This window comes from Mustela lutreola, chromosome 5, assembly GCF_030435805.1.
Source record: "Mustela lutreola isolate mMusLut2 chromosome 5, mMusLut2.pri, whole genome shotgun sequence".
NCBI classification, from domain to species: domain Eukaryota; kingdom Metazoa; phylum Chordata; class Mammalia; order Carnivora; family Mustelidae; genus Mustela; species Mustela lutreola.
Genome location: NC_081294.1, coordinates 86150164 through 86167724, shown reverse-complemented (window position 1 = coordinate 86167724; position 17561 = coordinate 86150164).

Here is a 17561-nt window from a genome sequence, read left to right as displayed (position 1 = left end):
ACTCAGCCAATATAAAAAGCTTCTGTGACTCCAGTTTATTATCCTTTCCAACTCTTAATAATCACAGCTTGATAACACAATTTTAGAAAATGTCACCAAGTGACTAATTAGAAAATTGTGCCTTCCAGAAAGACAAACATAATCATTGATTTTGCTTTTGCCCCTACTCTTTGAAGTTTACAAATGCATGTCTCTAAGCATCTTGGTGTTTTAAAGGCAGTCTTGAAAACAAACTTCAGAATCTACTGTAGGGCTTAAATGGGATAATTAAGAAGAAACATATCTGAACTTAGCATAAAACATAACACTCAAGTGAAAAACTAAGTTAATAATAATAAAAAGAACACATGATAGCAACTCTCAAGTGTGGTAGTTAGCTTCTCTTATTGCCTTCAGGGAAAATTATCTTTCTCCTTAGAGGTGCTGGGGTGGCTCAGGCAGGTTAAGCTACCAACTCTTGATTTCAGCTCAGGTCATGACCTCAGTGTTGTGGGATCAAGACCTGCGTTCCAGCTCCACAATCAGCACAGTCTGCTTGTCTCTTTCCCTCTGCTTCTCCTCTCATGCACTCTCTCTCTCTCCCTCTAATAAATAAATAAAATCTTTTTTAAAAAAATCAAATCAGGAAATTCCATCAGAGTCACATATTTCCTAGACATTGGCATAGAAATATTAATACTGACAGATGAAGATTGTCACCAAACTTTATGTTTCTATCAAAACTATTGTTTTCAAAGAAAATGCCTTCCCATTCTGACCTCTATTTTAGTCCATCCAACCTTGGTCTTTTAGGCAACTGAGCTTCAAGCTTCAAGAAATCCCCAAAGACCAACATGAAAAGTCAATGAATCAGCATGGTATATTAGCACAACTGTCATCAGAAGGACAAAGGTAATTTTTACACTAACGTGTGAAAAGTGGGAAGTAGCTTGTTAATTATTAAATCCCTAGTAAAAATTTTATTAATGGTGAATGGTAAGTCACTTTACAATTTCTAGTGGTCCACAACTGGGAAAAATGAGAACAAAAGAAACACTGCTGTTTCCCTTAGGTAGACTCTAACATGTTGTGTTTACTGATGGGAAGATGGAGTTTGGAGATTTGGAGATGAGAGGCCAGCTATAAGGTGAGAAGGTGGAGGGAAGGCGGAGAGTAGTTGGCCGCACATGGTAAGTGAATGCAAGAACTGAGCCCAGATACAGATGATCATGAACAGTATCTTTGGTGCCCAGAAGGTGAATCACCACTAGAGACATAGCAGTAAGTGACATAAAGGGACGAGGAAAGGAAATTCTCTCCATTATTTCCATTTCACGCGGTGTATAAAAGTACTCCCAAAGAAGCTTTTAAAGAGAAACCAATTAGGGACGCCTGGGTGGCTCAGTTGGTTAAGCAGCTGCCTTCGGCTCAGGTCATGATCCCAGCGTCCTGGGATCGAGTCCCACATCGGGCTCCTTGCTCCGCAGGGAGCCTGCTTCTCCCTCTGACTCTGCCTGCCACTCTGTCTGCCTGTGCTCGCTCTCACTCTCTCTCTTACAAATAAATAAATAAAATCTTTAAAAAAAAAAAAAAAAAAAAAGAGAAACCAATTATATTTACCAACTATTCAGATGCTGATAATAAAAAGACCAGCTTATGAGGAAGCAAAGACACATATTAGAGCCAAAAGAATAGTTCTCTGTGATAAAATAAGAACAGGTCTCACCTGCAGAAGATGACACCCATTTCCCTTGACTAATACTGAAGACATTGTTCCAAGATGTCCCAGGAGATATGAACTATAATTTCTCTACTTCGTCCGGGTTCAATCCTACCTACTGATGAGATACAGAGAAAACAGGCATTATGCTCAATCAGGTTAAAAAAAGAAACTTAAAACCCTAAAAATGGACTTCGGGAACACCACTATGGAGCCAAACACTAACCATATTTGAAAAAGTAGAACTTATTCAAGCTGCAGAGCTAGATGAGAAGTTTCTGAAAGTATGTAGGAGAATAACAAACCGCCAGTGAGGCCAATCAGCACTGTGGTTTACGGCTAGAAGGAGGCTGCCAGAGGACTTTTCTCAAATCTCTATGGCAAAGCTAAGTAAGCATTTGAATTCCAGAAAAGCTAAAAACCAAAGGAATGTTCTCATATGTTGAAATAGCTCGCTCTAAGATACCTACCCCAGTGTTCTCTGAATAAGTGACTTTGAGGAGGGAAAAAATAGAAAGGCAAAGGAAAAAGGAAAAGACTTAAAGAATCTCCCTTCCGTTGAATATCTAACTCCTGAGTTCTGGAGAGCTAGCCCTTTCAGTCTCTATTAGTGGAGCGTTTAGGGCACATCCTCTCCCCTTTGCCACCTTCTACTAGCTCAGGATGAAGAGTCAAACTTCCATAAAGCCCTTTCTCCTATTCTAACAAAGGCTTATATAATAAATAAGATTTTGCTTCCTCGGATATGCTCGGGCCAGCTCTTACCAGCTTGTAAGAGTTGGTTGTTAAATCCAGTATGCAAGAAGTCTGAACCACTGGTGGCTTGACCTTGGCCCCATGGACTCTGGAAAACACTAAAAATCAGGACTTTCTTATATTTGAGATCTGGTTTACCAGCATACCACTAGGTATAACATTTTGGGGAGTAATCTTTTAGGTATAAGAGCACTTTAATGTTATTTTCTGCAAAAGCTTTGTTTCCGTTTGGCCTACGGCTTGGTCTGTCGTGTTCAGGGTGGCTGAACAGAGGCCCGGTGGCCGCAGGAAGAGGCTCAGGCAGAAGCCCTGACTTCAGGCCCGCACCACGGGGCCCCACGGAGCAAGAGTCCCGGTGACGCCCGAAGGGGAGCCGCGTGAGGTGACGTCTGGGGGCCGCCCGCGGAGGCGGACAGGCGGCGGCCATCTTCTCAGTCGGCGGCGCCTGCGCCACGAGGCTGAGCTCCGGAGGGCGGCCCGCTGAGCCCGGGCGGCACCTGCGTCTACCGCTCGCGTCAGCGCGACCTCCGCACGCACGTCCCGGAAGGGGCGCTGCCGGCCGCTTGGTTGGCGTCTTCAGGCGACGCCGAGGACCGGGATCTTCTCCTCCGCCCGCTGGCGGGAGCGGCGCCGACGGAGCCACGTGCTCCCCGCCGAGCCGCCGCCCGGAGAGAGGTTAGTGCAGGGGGCCCAGAGGGCCGGGCGTCCACGCGGCCTCCGCCTGGGTGGGATCAGGCGACGGTGGGAGCTCCTGCTGGGGCGCCGGGGGAGGGGCACTGCAGGGGCTACGTTCGCCTCGCGTTACTGGCTATCCCGGGAGGCAGACTGTGGTTCTGAAGGCTGCGACCGGAAAAGAGGTTGCCGGGTGTGGGAGGCCGGAGGAAGGGGCGTCCGGGCGTCTGTTCCTTCCAAACACTGTGGAAGAGACCGATACCTGGAACTGTGTAGGAGATTGCGATATTTTAAAAATAGATCCTTTTGCAAACACTGTTGAGGCACAGGAATCATGTGTAGGTTTTACTGTATTCACTGTATTTACTGTATTTTGTGGTTTAGAATATAATCCAAGTGTCAGTGAAACCCATATGATAAATGAATGCGTGACTCAACATTGCGCTCAGAATGCGGTTTGCCCTTAGAGCTCATCATGAGCCACATCACACCGCAATGAGTACTCCTGAATGAACAGTTTCTCCGTGTTACCCTGTGAGTCTTTTAACAGCTCACAGCTCAGTTTAGGCCCTTGTTCTGTTCAAGATAGGTAGCCTGGTGGTAAGGTAGGCTCTGTAACTTCACGTCTGATCTTGTAGTTACCCCCACCCGGAAAACTCAGGAAAATGCCTGAGTTTCCGCCGTAACTGCCCACCTAGTTAAGAGATCACTACAGCCCTTGGGAAGGAGTGGAAGGCAGGTAGGAAATGAATGTGACAGTGCCTTTCTTCAGGCCAGTTGTCCGAGAATCAAGGAGATAAACAGGGTTCTCCTTATATGTATAAGCCAGGCAAATCTTGGCTGTCTGTGAATCTGAATTGCTTGGCCGGTTGCATAACCAGTCACTGTTTGTTGTAAAGAGAAAGGTTAATTTAAATCTGTGACCCAAGAACTCAGACATCACTCAGAGAGGCAGGGAGGCCTCTTACAGATTCAGCTCTAACGTCAGCATCTGGAAATTATCCCCGTTTCCAGCATCTTTTCTCTGTTCTTGCGTTAACTTGTTCTGGATCAGAAGCGGATGATTGTACAGTATTTAAGCTGTCATTCCTTCTCTCAGCAAGCATTTATTGACTGTTCGCCCTGTGGTAGGTGCTGTAACTTACAAAGTAACTTACAAAGTATAAAGTAACTTACAAAGTAACTTACAAAGTATAAAGGATAAAACAAATTTATATGAGGTTATGTTATGAGGATTTTCCTGTATTTATTAGAAGAAAAAAGTCATTTAAACTGTGTACTCTCTGTTTTGGTCCTTTTTAAAATTTGAAGCCAATAAATTAACTTATAACATGTGAACCTTAAAAAATAAACTTGCCAGTTTACCAGTAAAAGGAGTTTATTTGGGAACAGGGGAATAGCAATACTGGACATGCAAACTATAGCAACCATTGGAAAGTCCAGATCACTTAGGAGAGGAGTGTTCTTTTATAGGGACACATAGGCTATTGGTGGTGGGGGACTGTTGGAAGCAAAAGTCCATTGGAAGAGGACAAGAGTTTGGGGTTGTGGCAGCTTCTCATTTGCTGAGTTGGCTGTAGTTGTCACTGGCTGGACTGTTCCTGGGCAAGGAGAAAACTTCCTTCCTTTTGTGGAATGGTAAAATAAGCTTCAGCCTCCTGGGAGGTTTGAACTGTGCTTATTCCTAGTGGGATCTGCAAACAGGGGCAAGAAGGCTCCCCCTTCAGGGTTTCCCAACTCCCCTTTAAATGAGGTTTCCTGTATTCATTTTCCCAAGTAAAACCAAATGTTAACTCTTAAATTGCTTCTCTACTTTTATTGGTTTTTAATTATTATGATATGGCTATTTATTTTTAAATAATTTCTACACTGAACGTGGGGCTCAAACTCACAGCCCCAAGATAAAGAGTCTCACACTCCACCAGCTGAGCCAGCTGGGCACCTCTATAGCATTTTATTTTAGAAAAGAAGAAGAAGAAGAAGAAGAAGAAGAAGAAGAACCCTTCTATTTTCCTAGAATAAATTTTCATGTTAGAAATTCCCACAGTGGGAATGTAACAATTTAGTGAAATAATAATCCAGAGTATTAACATTGTAACTTGAATTAACACTCAAGATCCTGAAGATGAAAGCCAGAGGTACAGGGTCAGAGTATAAGGAAATCTAGACTAGTTCTTATAAAGTGGTAACTGCTACCCAAAAACCAGAAACTTGACATATTTGGCAAAGCTGTGCCACTCTCCAAAATGTTGACATTGCTGAGTCTTTCTTTCTCAAAATGATACTTCGTGCTAATTTGACCTCATTTCCTTATCAGTAGATCTGTTCAGGAAAGGATAGCCAACTGCTGAGACACTATAGGAAGTGGTGGTGGGGGGGGGCGTGGAGGGAGGAGGAGTGGACATGGAAGCTCATGCTTTCACCAGACTTGTCCCTGCCATTCCCAGTCCAACCCAGGGGCCAAGGAGAGAGTTTCTCTGGGTGGAGCAACAGAATAAGCAATGGTAGTTACTCCTGCAAAGAGGAGAGAGGTGTTTCTGGTACTCCTGAGGCACAGCTTTTTTTTTTTTTTTTTTTTTTTTTTTTTAATTTCAGTTAGCCAACATATAGTACATTGTTAGTTTCAGATATAGTATTCAGTAATTTATCAGTTGCATATAACACCCAGTGCTCATCACCACATGCCTCCCTTAATGCCCATCACCCAGTTACCCCATCTTCCCACCCACCTCCCTTTGTTCCCTATAGTTAAGAGTCTCTCATGGTTTTTCTTCCTGTCTGATGACTTCCCATTCAGTTTTCCCTCCCTTCCCCTATGATCCTCTGCACTTTCTTGTATTCCACAGAGGAGTGAAACCATATGATAATTGTTTTTCACTGATTGATTTATTTTGCACAGCATAATACCCTCCAGTTCACAGCTTTTTTAATGGAGTATCCATTACTTTATCTCTCTTGGTGCAAACTTTTTTAACACAGTGCCTCACAAGAGGCAAAATAAACTGACATCTGTGATCCAATTTCTCTTAACCTCTTAAAGATTCTGTGGGTGTGCACCTGAACTCTGGAAGAGGGAGGAGGAAGGAAAGAGGCCTGAAAGATCTGTCAGCTTTGAAAGCAGCCCCCCAATGATAGAGAATTGGCTTTAAGTCTCATAGACCTAAGTATGTGCACATGCAGACATCAAGCATAAAGTTAAAAATCATCTGTCTTTTCTGTGTTTTCAATGTAACGCTGGTTGTTATGAGAAGGGAAGCAGAACAAAATGTCGGGAAGCTTCTCTAGTGTGTTTTATCTTCAACATTTGAAAGGTAACTATACAAATCATTTTAAAATCAGGATTAACTCAACAGAACTCTGAATTTTTTTTATTAGCTTAAAATTTCCCTGGCAAGAATATATGGGTAATTACCTTTTCTCAATTAAAGTGAATGTGGAGGAGGTGTCTTTTTGACAGTTTTTAAGAGAAAATGAATAATGAAGAAGAATGGCCATTTAGTTCCTAAAGACATATATTTTTATAAAATGTGCTAGCCCTTCTAACACTACTAATATACTTAAAAAAAAAAAAAAGATTTTATTTATTTCTTAGAGAGCAAGAATGCAAGTGGGGGAAGGGGCAGAGGGAGAAGCAGGCTTCCCGCCAAGCAGGAAGCCAGGTGTGGGGCTCCATCCCAGGACCCTGGAATGATGATCTGAGCTGTAGGTAGCTGCTTAACTGACTGAGCCACCCAGGCACCCTGACTAATACTCTTTTTGATGTGAGGAACAATACTTCTTAATAATGACTTTAATCTTATTATTTATTTATTTTTTAATTTGTCAGAGAGAGAGCGAGCGAGAGCAAGCATAGGCAGACAGAGTGGAAGGCAGAGTCAGAGGGAGAAGCAGGCTCCCCGCAGAGTAAGGAGCCGGATGTGGGACTCGATCCCAGGACGCTGGGATCATGACCTGAGCCAAAGGCAGCTGCTTAACCAACTGAGCCACCCAGGCGTCCCAATAACTTTAATCTTATAATTAAAAATTCTGTAAAAAGTTATGGCAGAGACTATCAGAAGAAACTAAGCAATCTTTCTTAAATGTTACCTTGTTTTCATTTACTACCTATCTTCTGCTGCTAACTCTCCCTTCTTCAGACAAAGATTGATTATTTTAGCAAAAAAGTTATGAATACCTGTTATGTGCATTGGTCCAGGGTGAGGAAGCGACAGTTGTGAATAAAACAAAATGTGATGAGGAAGCCAGCCAAAATTCTCCAGGTTGCATTTACATAGGTAAGGCATGACAAAGACTGTTGATTACCTCCGGTTCTATTTTCTGACTTTGTCCCATCAGTGTCCAAGGAACTCCATGAAATCTGATTGATTGCCAGTTACTGGCATTGCTGCCTCTAATAGCCCTGTTTGCCTGGGGTCTATTTCCTGTGAGAATTGATCAAGTACATGGAGAGAAAAGTAGAAAACCAAAGGGGACCATGCCACTTACTTTAGAAAGATTCTTTAAATGGGCAATAAAGACAAAGTCTCATTAAGAGGAGGTTTTCAGAAGGTATTTGATGGTGGGGAGAGAACTGGAGGCCAGAGGATAGAGCATAAGCAAAGGAGGTGTGTAATGGAGAAAATTAAAATCCAGAACAGAAATAGCCATTCAAAGCTGCTGCAAAGAAAAAAAAAATGGGAAAGAAAAGGAGAAGCAGATGGAGGTCCAGGAAGGACCTCAGATATTAGAAAAGAACATTTTAGGGGTGCCCAGCTAGCTTAGTCGGCTAAGCACTTGACTCTTCATCTTAGCTCAGGTCTTGATATCAGGGTCATGAGTTGAATGAAGCCTGGTGTTGGGCTCCACAGTGGGCATGGATCCTACTTAAAAAAAAAAAGGAAAGAACATTTTTAGTTGAAGCAATAAACGAGAGAGGAGAAACAAAAGCAGCTCATGTTCTTCTCTTGGGCCTGGTATAGGTGCTTCCCATTCATAAATAGCTACTATCCCTCAGTCATTTACTACAGTGCAGTTGTGGTTCTAAGTCTCGTACTCATGGGAGTCCTCTTGTGGAACCCTCATAACCGTCCCATGAGATCAGGACCATTACCCTGCCTTACAGCTGTAAGTGGCAGGACCAGCCTCCTTGCCCAAGTTGTGTGGCTCATAGTCCCTGCACATCCTGCTTCCTGTGCCCCCCTTACCCCCCCGGAAGCTCACCTGGTTCTGCTGAGACTGCCGGCACCACCAATACCATGGTGACCTCTTCTTCCTGGGAATATGGCAAAACCACTTGTCCCGAGCCCTTGCAGCAGGGTGAGGCATGGGCTGATTCTGAATGTGAGTGGCCATGATGTGTCCAAACTCTCTAAAACCTCCCAGAGGACCTTTCATGCTCTCTCGGTTCTTACTCACCAAGAGTAAGACACAGAGGCCCCAGGGGAGAACTCTGAGGCCATAGAAGATGGCGAAACCACTCCCTGACATGGCCTGAGTCCAATTGCCAAAGATGGACTTCAGTGTTTTCAAGAAATAACTTGTCTCGTCTTAAATCACTGAGATTTAGGAATTACTCTAGTAGTAGCTTTTTGCTGTTAAGATGTCCACTTTTTTCCTGGAAAAGCTCTTTGTCATCTTGTATAGAGTATCTCAGCAAACCAATGGAGTGGTTCTTGGCTTTGCCTATAGAGCCTATGCTTCAGAATTCTTGGTGACGAGCAAGCTGGGCAGGATCACTCTGGGGACCTGTATACTCTGGAAGGCTAAGGAGGCTGGTGAGCCCAGAGCGGTACAAGCTGCATCTTCTTGTAGGTCAAGCTGAACTAGGACACCTCATGCCACAAGAGAGGTCTTGGTGTTCAGGACTCCTGCTCTTTCTGTCTGTCAGGCCATTGAGACACCCCTGGGTTCTATCTGTGCATCGCCTAAGGGATTTCTCAGGTAAGTTCCACACATTCCTCACTGTACTCAGTATTTTTCCAAATATCCAAGGTCCTGACACACAGCTACAGATAATTGCCTCTTTCCTCTGACATTTTAACCACTCAGTCACTGCATCTACTTCTAGACTTTTTAGGGGCCTAAGAAGAGAAGGGAATGGGGATTCAGATTTTTGGTGCTCTGTCAACCGCAGAATGCTTGCCAAGCTGCAAAAGAAGAGAGCCATCTTTTCCCACACCCACCAATCACCATAATAGGCATGGTAAGTGGTTCATGAGCTATAACAGAGAGAATCTGGTGATGTTAAATGGAGAACTCAGAAGGAATGAGATTAATGGAGTATGGTCATTGTCTACTTCCATTTTCCTGCTTTAAGATCTTTGATATATCTTCCCATCTTTGTGCCCTTGGGGTGGGGAAAAAAGGTCAAGGATGCAGAACCAAGGTTCTCTGGGAGGACTGACATCTTGTAAGCCTGCAAGCCTGAATCTCTGGGCAGGTGGGGGACCCAAATGTTCTCTGAAGGTGAATAGAAATAATCTTATCTAAAACAAGGGCAATGTTGGACTCGGTTTTTGGACTTCCAGGCTTGGCTCTTGGTCGAATATTGCAGTTACTTAGGCTAGCAGATCTCTGGTCTATTAAAAGAAAAAGCAAAAGCAAAAAAAAAAAAAAAGCAGCAAGCATCCGTGGGTCTCCTGCAGAAGCAGTCACTGCAGAGGCAGTGAGAAGCAGTGAGCAGTTATTATCTGGAGCACCTCTCTGACACCAGAGGTTACTTCACTCTGTTTGAAGATAACCTAGTACATATCCATAAGAGAAAAGCGTGGTTTATTTCAGTATCTTTTATGAGTGGCTATCCATATTATAAAATCACAAAACATGGACACTGAAAGAGAGCTTAATGAAACTTAATTTTCCTGATTTAGGAAATGAGATTGTTAGACTAGAACAATTATAAATATGCTTCCGACTATTAAAGTCATACATACCCATGGACACATAAAAAGAAGCCATAAAGTATCAAGCTGCATTTTTTTTTTTAAAGCAAACATGTCAAAATGCCTACATGATACATTTCTTTCAGGAAGTAAGTCTCAATTGACGGTGAATTTGAAAGCAATTTTAATGTTGCCCATCATTCCCTAGTAGACAGAGACCATTTTTCCAGCCCCTAGATAAAGTCTCAGGCAGATCCAATAGCTTTTCAGGCCCAAGAACATCAACTTTTGATGTTCAAAATTCAGAACAGTTTAACATCTTAACTCCAACCTAATTCTCATCTGAACACAAGTTGGCTTCCAGCTTGGAGGCTTGCTGTGGAGAACTGGGTGTTGTTAGCTTCCTCTCTCCTATATTTACCTCTTCTCCAACATCCTGGCACTTGTATTGGGCCCCTCAGAATCACCCTATGGAGAGAGGGGAGGAGGGAGCCAAAATGCATCCCCAAAAGTCTGATGGAATCTCCTTCTGGCCCCTGCCCCTGGCCCCACCCCGCCCCTGGCCCCAGGTGACTGCTGTGCCATCAAGGCCTCTCTCCAGTGGAAGGTAGCTTCAGGTTTATCTCCCTTGGTCTCTCTTGCTGAGAACAGCTCTCCTCTGGTCAACAGCTTATCTCTTCTCACCACCCCAAGATCCTAACTAGTTGCCCACCTTTCTTTTGGGATCCCATCTCTACTTTAGGGCAAGATCCATTTATCTTAGTCTGTTTAGAATAAGGAAGTTGGGAGAACTAAATTTCTTTTATTATAAGCCACCCAGTCTATGGTACTTGCTATGGGAGCCCAAGAGGACTGAGACAACACCTTTCTTCCCAGTCTGAATGGTGGGGTAGGGAAGCATTAAATGCAACAGTTCTTCTCTCTGAAGATGAAATGGAATAATTTCATCCAGGAATTGTCTGTCTCTTCCTGTTAGGTCTTTGCAAACTGCTTTATAACAAATGTGGATAAAGACTCTGGAGATGGCAGTGGCCAGTGTCAGATATGTAAGTTACAATATTATTTATAGCCTCTGTTAGATATGCTCAAAGCCTCACATGTAGAAACATCTGTTTGCTCTAGGAAGTCATCAAAAATTCCACTAACTCAGAAATAGTGACTTTGTTGTGCCTGACAATGACTTCCTTTCCCCCAAATTAGCAATTAATATTAGCATATCATATTAGCAATTATATTTCTACAAGCAACCCAAAAGATGGCTTTAGCTTATTAATGTTTTAATTATCAGAACTAATTAGAGATGGGAAATGTGGTCCAGTTCCACCCACTGAAAAATAAGCCCTAAACAAGTATTTTTTAAGTGGTGATGATTTGGCCTTAACGTTTCCAGGCTTCTGATGCACATGGTCAAAATATATCATGGATAACGGGGAAATCTGTCCCCCTGAGGTCAGTGTTGCTCAAGGTCAGTGATTAGTTCTTGGGGCTTCTATACACCCTCCCCCACAAGAATGATCTCAGTTGTAATCACCACAGGGATAAAGAAAAATGAAAGTGACTTTATTTAAATGCCATATCAATGGAGTAAATAAGGAAGTGGTCTGGCTTTTTTCCCTACCCTTGGAAAAATAGCATGACACACAGTAAGCACTCAGTGAAGTATTATTCTTGATGACGAAAGGAACATGAGGACAATAATGGTAGTGTTCTCAGGACAGGCCATCTCATGGAACCACTCTTGCCCACAAGCGTTGGTTGGAATCACAGTCGTTTATTCGGCAAGCATTTGTGTCAGCACTGTGCAAACTGTTAGAAAGGGTACAGTGAGCCAGAGATGGGCTTACCATCAAGGTGCTTATCACTACCAGGCAGGTAATAGTGTGGTAAGACTCTTGATAGAGTTATTCTTTTGGCTCTGGAACCACCTAAAAATCAGAAAAAACTTTAGGCTGGGATTCGTATCCCTAACCAGGGATCTGATAATGAGTTAGAGTGGGCCGGGAACAGGAGAAGGAAAGAGAGCCTATGGAACTGCTCAGACAAAGGTTAAGAGATGAGAAAGCATTCAGGACACAGCTGACAGTTCACTATGATGGGGGAGCGGAAGGGATGACAGGAAAGGAAATAAGAGAAGCAAGCAAAGAACTCAAGATGAAAGTCCTTGAAGGCATGTGGGGAAATCTGGACTGTGTCCTAAGGGTAATGAGGCACAATCAGAGGGGTATAGAGTGGATGAAGGGGGTTGCGTGCTCCGATGGGAATGCAAAGAAAGAGTGCTGTGGCCCAGTGGGAAGAATGGAAGGAAGGGAACAAAAATAGAGTTGAGGAGACTATTTAGGAGGCTGTTGGATTAACCAGGTGAGAGAGAAAAGAACTCAAACTAACATAGGGACAATTAGGAAAGAGAGAAATACATGGATTTAAAAAATTGAAAAAGTAAAACTGATAGTAGGCCTCAGTGACTGACTAGATGTGGGGAATATGGCAGAGGGAGGAGCCAGGGATGCCATGGAAACTCTGACCCCACAGGGCAACAACAGGGATGACAGGTGCTATTCATGAGAAAGGCAATACAGTGCGGGAGTGGGCTTCGGGGGAGCTACGATCGCAATTTAGGATATCCCCATTCCAAAATGCTGGTGGATAGCCATGTGGAGGCGACAAGCATACTGTTGAATTTTCTGTGGATTCTGCAATTAAGAGATAAACAAATGGAACCCACAAAGGATTCTAAGAAATTGAGGTAGAAAAGATAAGTATCACTAAAGCCAAAGAAAAGCAGTTCAAGAACGCAGTGGTTAACAGTATCAGATGCCGCTTAGAGCTTAAATCAAATAATGCTAGAAAAGCCACCTTAAATTTTAGCAACAAGGTTTTAGTGATCTTGACAGGAGCAGTATTAGAGAAATGTTGGGAGAAAGGCCAGATTATAGGAGAACTTCAGAGTGGAGAGTAAGGGAGTGGTGATGGTGAGTGTAGATACCTGTTTCAATATACTTGACTAAAGCCAAAGGTAAACAGATAAGGAAGTTGGTGGATGTTTTAAAATTAGTTTTCATTATTATTCCGGTAATGGGAAGCTAGCAGATTAGAAGACCACTGCCATGGAAAACATAGTTTGTTACAGTTCCCAAAAGGAGGGGCAGATGGGCCACACTGGGCCACACTCGGGAAGCACCAGGGTCAGTCAGGAGGCAGAGGAAAATGGGGGAAAATACAGGCAGAAGACTTTCTTGTGGATTTTACAGGAAGGCAAGGCAAGGCAGGGTGAGCAGGCTTAGAATTGGCTAGCAGGACTAATTCTGGTGAGCTCTGGAGCAGAGGGCCTGTCTGTATTGTCTGGTACCTGGGCCTGGGGTAATTAGCATAGGAGGAGAGTGGACCAAGTGCAGCAGTCCTGTGAGAGCCACGTAAAAGAGGTGGTTGGGGTATGGGTTCCGAATTGGCTAGTGTACACAGGACAGGTGAGTTGTTTTTTGTCTCTAGAAATTAGCTAACTTGGAGAGAGGTGGACCTTCCCTGGTCAGCAAGGCCTCAGATGCCAGAGCATCAAGAATACAGAATGATGAAAGTATAGTTAATCCATAAGGAAGGAACGTGGAAACAAAGGAGGGCGTTGTTTTGGGTTGGGAGAAACTTGAACTGGTTTAAATGCTGATGGAATGAAGCAGTAGCAAGAGAGGCAGCAGGAAGGAGAAGGGACTAGAACAGAGCAAAGCCCATCAGGCTGAAAGGGAAATAGCATTAGCATTGAGTGTGGCAATGAGCAAGCAATCTCTTCAACTAGAATGGAGGGAGCCCATGAAAGGATGGGTGGAAGAAAGGAATGTGGCAAGAATTTGAGGGCGTTTCTCTCCAGTGGCTTTTATTTTCTCCTAAGAAGTAGAAGAAAAATTCCCCCACAGAAGACTGATGAAAAATATAGATAGATGGATGTCAACTTTATGGTCACCCATTTTTCCCGAATGTGGTTTCACTTATAAGTAGAAAACATGACAAATCAAACTTTGTCATTCAGTCATTCACTTTCCTTCCTTTAAAAGGTTGGTCTTAACCCCCCAGCCACGAACTATAGGCCCAGGGCAGGCCTTAGCCGAGCTCCCTGAGCAGCAGGGTGGCTGTCATGGCTATTGATGAGTTCTGGGCACCTCAGATCATCAGTGTCATGGTGAGCTTAGAGGGCCTCCAGTCACCGGAACATTTGGGAAGGACAGATGAAGGAGTGTTTCCTGAAGCCTGGGAGCATCTGGTGGCCCGAGGAAAGGCTTATGGAAGAAGTGGGGCTGACCTCAGGAAGCAGAGGCCAAGGGGAAGGAACAAAGAACCTAGAGGTGGAAGTCAGAAAGGACCAGCGCAGGCTGCTCTTAGACCAGCACAGCCAAACAGGGCAGTGTATTTAGAACTCGAAGATGCACACTTGTCCTCCCCCCACCCCCCTTCTCTCTCAGGTTTCTTTTTTATGATTTGTTAGACTATTTCTGTCTTCACTGGCTTAAATAAAGCACTAACCTGCTTTATAGCCCAAGTGATTGTTTCTTGTTACTTAGTTGCTTTCATAATATAGTCTCAGAAAACTGAAGCTGCCTCAGACCCCCCAGTCCTCACTTCCCAGTGTAGCTTTATGCGGGAAGGGTCTGTCCACCCCACACAGCTGATGAGAAAATACTTCAGATACCCCTGCATGCGCAGGCACCCCAGAACCCCGGAGTGTGCATCAGGAGGGCCCTCACCTAAAAGCAGTTTTCAAGGTTCTGCTTTGCTTTGACATTCTCAGCAATCTGCTTTCCAAATCAGTCACTTAATAAAGTGGCGGCAGTGAGCCACCATTATTTGCCAAAATGGCTGGGCCTCCCGCTGGATCTTGAGGAAGAAGCAGAGAAGCTTTTCCCATTTTCACTCTCTGCCCCTACTCTGGGGATCAGGTGTTTCTATACCAGGGGGAGGGGTCCTTGAGAGGCCACCTGCTCTGTCACCAGCACCAGGCCCTCCCCCAAGACACATGGGCTCCCTCAACTGTCACAAAAGAAGAAAGACTCAGACCTTTCCTTGGTAAAACCTTTAGATAAAAAGATTTCATAAATTTCTGCAGTGACTATTTCAAAACTAAATAACGTTCTGATTTTGTCAGCCTCTGAAATGAAAGTAGAGAAAGAGACTGGAGGGTGGTGGGGCACAGAGGGGCAAGGAGGAGAGTACCACTGCCAAATGGGAAAACAGGAAACAGAGTATAGAGGGAGAACCAAACAATAAAAAAGTTTTAACTGGGGCTCCTGGATGGCTCAGTGGGTTAAGCCTCTGCCTTCGGCTCGGGTCATGATCTCAGCATCCTGGGATTGAGTCCTGCATCGGGCTCTCTGCTCAACAGAGAGCCTGCTTCCCCCTCTCTCTCTCTGCCTGTCTCTCTGCCTACTTGTGATCTCTCTCTGTCAAATAAATAAATAAAATATTTAAAAAAAAAAAAGGTTTAACTGACCCTTAAATGAAGAATTTTGTATGAAAGTACAGAGCTGTCTCTTTTCTCCCCTTTAATACCTATCAACTATGTTTGGGAAGAATGAAATGGGACCTACTGCAGCACTAGAAATGTAGCTGTTGGAGAGCTGTCTCCTTGTTGAAACACACACACACACACACACACACTCTCTCTCTCTCTCTCTCTCTCTCTCTACACAAACGGAAATCTGATGAGCCAAAGTCAACAGATACTCATATCAGACTGGAGTAGACCATACCCTCAGGATTCCCAGCTCACACCCACTGCTCTAATGACTACTTCTCCACTTCTCTCTTTGCCTAGAGAGGGGTCAACACTTTTAGGAATCCTCTCTGTGCCTGCAATTTTCACATTTCTGTTTCTGACTGCCCTTGGCCCAAAACTTCCCACCAACTCCCTTCTCTCCCTGCTCCAAGCTGCCCGCCTCTTTCTCTCTGAAATGAAAAAGAGATTCTGCTCTTCCTGGCTGATTTGCTGGAGTGGCTCAGCCAGGACAATTCCCTGTAGACATTACGGCAGAGAGGATGGCCAAAATCCCTCCTATTTCTTAGTCAAATCAATGGAAATGTCTTTTTTCTTGTACTTCTTTCCATGCCCCCTACCTTCCACCACCCTGTCCCAGCAGGAGCAGCCGCTGTGAATCTTCTTTTACTGCCTTGAGATAGATCATCTGCCTGGGACAAGTGGGTCGGAGTGGTATGTTGGACTTTATATCACTTAGGAAACAGAGGTGAATTTGAGACGCTATTGAGTTTATGGAAGTTAGGAGGAGAGAGTTTTAATTTCATTCAAAAATGGTGGCCAGTGGGTGCTGCTACCCAAATGAAGCTTCCAAGTGCCAAGACCAAAGACTTTCCTCAGCATATTTTATGGGCTCGGGGGCTTCATGTGGCTGTGCCGGCAGCTATAAGGAGAGCCATGCAGGTTCCCTGCTTTACTGAAAGTGTCAGGCCATCTGGGGGTGTGCCCACACTGAGGCTGGAGCACCAGGAGAACAGTGGTGGGCAAAATCACCCACTGGTTAGCCGCCCTTTTCCTGCTCTCATTTTTCCCTAGTGCACATAGAGTTGATTTTCCAGAAGTTAAGTATGCTGATGACATAATTCCAGACAGAGATTTGAAGAGTTCGATTTTCATGAGTCCAGTTTCTTGTTCTGCTTCGAAAAGTCTCACTGGGATTTCTACAACCGCTCACGTGGCACTAAAACATTTTTTTAAAAATAATAAACCAATTGTTTATTACACACTTAATGTTTGCCAAGCATTTCCTAAATATTACGATCCAGAATTAAAAATAGTCTTTGCACTCTGAGAGTGACAGCAAAGTTGGAAGAGAAAAACCTAGAATGCTGAATTGCCTGAGAACAAGAGAGGACGACTTGCAAGCAGATGCCATCTTGGTTTGTGACAGGAAGGGCTAAGGCTGTCCCCAGAGGAGTGAAGTCACTGCAGGCTGGGACTCTGGGAGGACTTTGCGATGCCAGTGTGTCGTAGCTGCAGGGCAAGGACCTCAGATGAGGCTGTCCTGGTTGAGTGTTGCCTCTGGCACTTACCATCTGTGGGGCTTTCGAAGTCTCAGTTTCACTTCTGTTAATGAGGACCATAATAGCAGGTTCCTCACAGAACGTTCGTGAGGATTAAAGATCGAGTATACAAGAGCCTGGCTCACAGTAAGCACTCAGGAACTGCTAGTAGGATTATTCTGAGTTGGAGGCCCTGGAGGATGGGTGGGATTTGGACAAGCAGATTGGGGAGAAGGTAGAGCCCAGGCTTTGAGGCCATCTGGAGTAAGGATAATGGGAAGGAAGTGCAGCCGTGATAAAGCGGATGTGAGTTCTGATCCCAGTTCTCCTATTTTCTTATGATCTAGGGCAAGTACGCCCTGTGCCACAGCTTCCTCATCTGTTAATAATAGTAGTTGCCTTGTAGTGTTGTAGTGAGGACTAAAAGTGGTAATGTATCCTAAATGCTCAGCACACTCTCTTGGAAGGCAAACAGTGGGGGCGCATGAGCTGACTGACTCTGGGCAGAATGTTTAGGGAAAAAGAATGGAAGACTTACTCTATGAACATCTCACTCT